Consider the following 5,535-nt stretch of genomic DNA (forward strand, 5'->3'; position numbering starts at 1 on the left):
CCTGTCTGAGAGGAAAGAAAATGGTGGGCGGGGAGGAGGGGGCGCCGGGGCAGGCGGCGGCCGGCAGCAGGTGCGGGCGGACACGGCGGCGGGGCTCAGCCGAAACCCCCCTCCTCCTCCTCCTCCTCCTTCTCCTCCTCCTCCTCCTCCTCCTCCTCCTTCAGCCCCGGTCCCTTCCAGTGCCAGGGCTGCGGCGCTGCCCCGTCAGGAGCCGCAGGTGCGCGTCCCGGAGGGCAGGAGCGTTACCTGAGGGCGCAAGGCGGGCAGCAGGCACCTCACGGGGCTGAGGGGTTGCGCAGGGTCTGCCGAGGGTTGCGGGAGCTTTGCGAGGTGCCGCCTTACCCTAAGCGGCCCCCGCCGTGGTTGTAAGGGGCAGGGAATGAGAAACCAACAGCCCAGGGGAGTGCGGCATGGTGGCACGACAGGCTACACACAGACCCCCACTGCGAAGGCACCGGGAGCGGCGCAGACACAGCGCGGTGGTGTGCCGCTGCATAGTGTCACTCCATAAAATGCTACACAGGGAGGCCTGATAAGATAAATAAACAGAGAAACAAGTGCTAAGAACCGGATTCTGTTACCCTGCAGCTTCTGTAGCTGCCTTCCTCAAGGTTAAAATGTCTGAGGCAAAGTAGGTTGAAATGGTTTGAAATTATACATGCTGCAGGCTGACAGAAAATTCAGCTTTCTCTTTTTGGCCTTAGGTTTTGAGCAACTAACCTTGTTTTTCAAATCCCCTTTTATTAACTCCCCAGGAAACCATATTTTTCAGTGGTCCACAAAGGATTTCCATTTGTTGAGTGGAATCAGCTTGATAGCATGTCCCTGCACCTCCCTGATCAGCTAATGCCTCCCCGGGAATACCTGCAAGCCTACCAGAAGATCAGGCAACTAAAAGGGAGAAATGTGAGACTCAAGCAGCCTCTGGTATTCAAACCTATGGGAAGCTGTGATAGTAATTCTAACTTCAGAGCATCAGGAAGATCAGACCGTTAGCCACTTAGGGCGCATTGTTACATCATGTAATTATTCAATTTCCTGGAACAAATTTCCTCAAAGAAATCAGAGAGTATCTTTCATCCCCTCTTCTTTCTGCTGGACGTCACATAACCTGCTGGCACCACTCCGTTGGCACACACGACTGGACTTCAGTCACAGCCACTCCCGAGACCTTTTCACCAGCCTGTTCTTGCTCCCTTCACTACCTCTGCTCAGAGGCGGGTATCTGTGATGTCTCTTCCTTACAAGGAGGGCCAGGTCCGCGTTCTTCTCTTCTGCTTGGACGCATGCCACACTCAGACATCTCTGCTGTTGTCAGTTCTGAGTATGGACTGTGCCCGCTCCCTCCAGTTGGAGGCTGAGCAGGTCTCTGTGCCCACGCACCCCCTCTGAAGCCTGGCTGAATTGTTGCTTTTAATAACAACCAGCTTGATACCAGGTAACTGAGCTCAGCCACCTTCTTCCTGACAGTGTGGGGCCACTGCTGAACCCCATCTGGCCTTCTTCACTTGCACCTCTTTTACCATCCGTACGTTCTTGGGACATGTTGCCAGCTGCCAACAGCCTTGCCAACAGCTCTGCAAGCACTGCCTTGCACACAACCCACAGCATGTGCCTCTTTGATTTGTCCCAGCTCGCAGCCCTGTGTTTCCCAGCAAGATGTGTGTAGTAGGGTGTTTGTGGCAGCACCAAACGTTGACTGCCCCAGCCCGGAGTGGCAGCTGTGGCACTCTCAGAAGTTTAGCCCACAAGTCCCAGTCTCCCAAGCAGCTTTGGTTATTCTCTCTCCTCTTTCTTGCCCCCTGTCTTTGCTGCAGGATAATAACATACACAGCAGAAAGCTAGAGAGAGCAAATTTCAGACACAGCCAGTCAGTTGGTTTTTATTACACAAATGAAACGTGGAAATTCTTAGTTAATAGTGGTTGTGTCGGTTCTCCTGTCTGCTTTCTCTACAGGTTACTATCCATCAGCTAATAGACCTCTTCTCACGTTAAAGTCTAAAAAATTAAACTCTTGAGATGGTGAAGGAGAATTCTTCTAAATTTTTGCTGAAAAGCAGACATGTAGCCAGCCGAGTTCTTTATATGTCCCCTCACCTGCATCACATTTGAGAACCTGCTCCACATCCCAAAGCCATTTACTGGAACCACAACCAATGATTGTAGATCTCCACCTTGGACATGAGCCCTAAAACCTTCATTTTCTTCCCAGTGGCTTAGTTTGTTACCCCATGTAAGCTACCTGGTTTGCTGTGCTGTGTATACTAGCCCATATCTGGAAAGTCTTACACCTGTTTGTTGCCTATTACAAGCTCAGTTGCTAAGATCTCCTCAAAGTCTGCACTGTTTAGTTTGGCTGTAATGTCTTGAATTTTCCTGTTCTTAGCCACATTCCACTTGAAGCACTGAATGGAAACTCAGAAGTGAAGGCTTAACTGGCAACAGGAATAAGAAGACAAAAACCTGTAAGCATGGGAGAAGAGAAGGAGGCAGCAGAAGGATGCAGAAAGACTCAGTCTGGCCCTGTGTGGAACAGGAGAGGTTCAGCCACTCCTGGTTCTGGAAATTTAATTGCAGATCCAGGGTTTGCAAAACAAAAGTCTAATATGGAGTATGTTGGCCCCAAGTTGCAAGGTGGAAACCTGGAAACCTTAAGAGTCAATTCAAGCAAACTGGTAAGACTGAGCTGAAAATAACTTTGAAAAACAATTGACAGAAATTACTAGTTGAAATACATGAAATTTTTGATCATTTGTTTGTTTTAACTTTTTGTTAATTCTTGGTGTTCTTTCCCTATTCCTGTTATTCTTTACCCATTTGTTTAAAAGGTAAAGAGCATTAACATGCTGAGAAACACCAACAGGGAAAATGCTAGGTTACAAGGAAGCGCAAATCGTTTTGCACCTTCAGATGGGACCTTCAGCCTGACTGCGACTCCAGTGCCAGACTTCTCTCTTTTACTCTCAAATCACCCATGCAGTACTTCATTCCTGCAAGTGTGTAATGCAGGTAAATTATTCCAGTCTCCAGGAAGACTAGATTTAACCTCAAGCCTAATTTTTATACTCTGTGGTTACTTAAACCAGTCTGATTTTTTTTCTGTGGTCAATTTTATGTAGGAAGAAAAAGGTTGTTCTTTCTGCTACCTCTTAGCAGTGACCATTTCCTTTTCTTTTTCCCTTTATTTCTCTCTTTGGCCTGAGCTATAACCCCAAAATTGATAAAACCCAGACTTACAAAGCATTATGATTATAAAAATAGCCTAAAATGGACTTGCAAAGCAGGGAGAGCAGAACAGGTTCTTGTGGCTGAGGGGAAGGTAAAAGCAGCAGAAGTTATGCATGTAAAAAAGATACACTGTTATATCAGAATATAAGTCAGCAGCTGGGAAACTCCATAGGTTGCAGGGAATAGGCACAAAACAGTCACCAGAGGATTACTCAGAAGCCGTCCTTCCCAGTTCTGACAGTGAGCAGAGAAGCTGTATCCTACACTAGAGGCCACAATTCCCACTCTTATTCTCACCTGCATCCTTCAGCCATTGATTACAGTATTGTGCACGATGCAGAAAAGTAGCAGGATCCTGATCTGGAAATGGGTCAGATTCAAGCATGACACAGGTATTGTAGAGAGCTGCTAGCTCACGTAACAAATGGGCTGCAGACTGCATTGAGCACCTGAAATAAAAAGGTGGGAGGATAGCAGATGAGATCCTGGTAGAAGCAGGCAGTTTAGCAACTGAAGCCAGGTCATGCGTTCAACTCATTATAGAACCATCAATAAAAATGAATTCAGTTATAATTTTTTCAGCTTTTGTGAATATGCAGCTTCTCTGAATGATATCACCCCTGCAGCACATTCACAGATATATTCCAAAAAGACTACATAGCACCACAAAGAATATCCACATGTAAGCATAAAGATAGAGCTTAAGTATCCACATGTAAGCATGAAGATAAATAAAATGACAGCTTTCCTTTCTTGCAGATTCTTCTGCTACTTGTGCTATTTCTACTCTTAAGCTCTATTCATCAATAAATTAATTCAAGGAAGGAAGAGGGTAATTGCTTTGCTGCAGCTAAAAACTTCAGCAGATTTTTCATGTATTTCCATGCATTTCCTTATAGCCATAAGGGGGACAAAATAGATCATAAACTAGTTATCAGAAATTGTGTGGTGTTCTCCTGGCAACTAAATTAAAGTTAGAGGGGAAGGTTATCCATTAAGCGACTTTTCAAGAAGACTTAAAATGTGGGATCTATTTCCAGTTTAGTCTTCTGGGGGCTGGATTCAGTGGGCTTCCTTTCCTGTTTATCTCCAAATCTATGAGAATTTTGTTTTCATTTATTTCTATTACCAAACAAAATGAGCTGTGCATAAATAACTGATGGAACTGAGCTATCTGGAAGATTTCCAATTAAGATTAGTTTGTCATTACATAAACCAAACGTTAAGGATTTTTTTTTACTGGTACTCCACCAGAGGACAACTTGGATGGAAGAATTGCACATCAGCTCAAGAAAAAAAATCTGCTATATGAACACATTCTCTTATAACAAACAAAAGCTCCTCACACTTCCAGAAGGAATCATTCATTCACCCATTGCAGTTCCTCTGCAATAATGACTGACACTGAATGCTTGACACAAAGATGTAAAATATGCAGGATATTTCAAAAATATACCAATGGAAGGAATGCCATAACCCTTGATCATGGCAAAGCCTGTACACTTAGACTAGCTCTCTTGATTTAAGTGAAGCTGCCTACAAGTGTACAGTTAACTACACAGCTGAGTTTAAACATTATCAAAGTTAAAATTAAAGTCTAGATCCACTAAAATTCATGAGATGTTTTTGCTATGGGCTTGGATGTTGTTTATTTTGTTGTTGCTTTGTTTTGTTTTTCTGTACAGACTAGACAGAGATGATTTGTGAAAGTTGCAGAATAAAAAGCACTACAAAAGCAGTATGATTTGATCATGACTTGTGGCAACAGAGAGAAAAAAAAAAAAAAAAAAGTAAAAATGTTGCAAATTTCAGCCCTCAGACAGAGGTGAATAGAGTTCCAAGAGGAATAACATATGGTAAAAGAGAACTGCTACAGAAGCAATGAAAAAGATGATAGTATTGAATGTTTTCATTTTAGTCAAGAGCAATTCATGATTTCCACTTTGGCAGTTCACAGAATCACACAATCACAGCAGGGCTGAGGCTGGTGGGGACCTCTGGGGGCACTGCTCCAACCCCTGCTCAGGCAGGGCCACCTAGAGCAGGGTGCCCAGTCCAGGGCGCTTTTGGAGATCCCCAAGGAAGGTGACCCCACAGCTTCCATGGGCAGGCTGTGCCCATGTTCCTACACCTGCACAGCAAAGCAGTGCTTCTACATACCTAGGTCATGGCTGCCTCATCTTAGCACGATCAGAAAACTATGCTTAAAAAACAGTGCTAGTTACCAGCTAGCTTAAGTTCTGGATGTACCACAGACTCAAAGAAAATGAAAAACCATCAAAAAAAAAATCAACAGGAAAAAAAAA

The sequence above is a fragment of the Aythya marila genome, assembly GCF_965140915.1.
Source record: "Aythya marila genome assembly, chromosome: Z".
Taxonomy (NCBI): Eukaryota; Metazoa; Chordata; class Aves; order Anseriformes; family Anatidae; genus Aythya; species Aythya marila.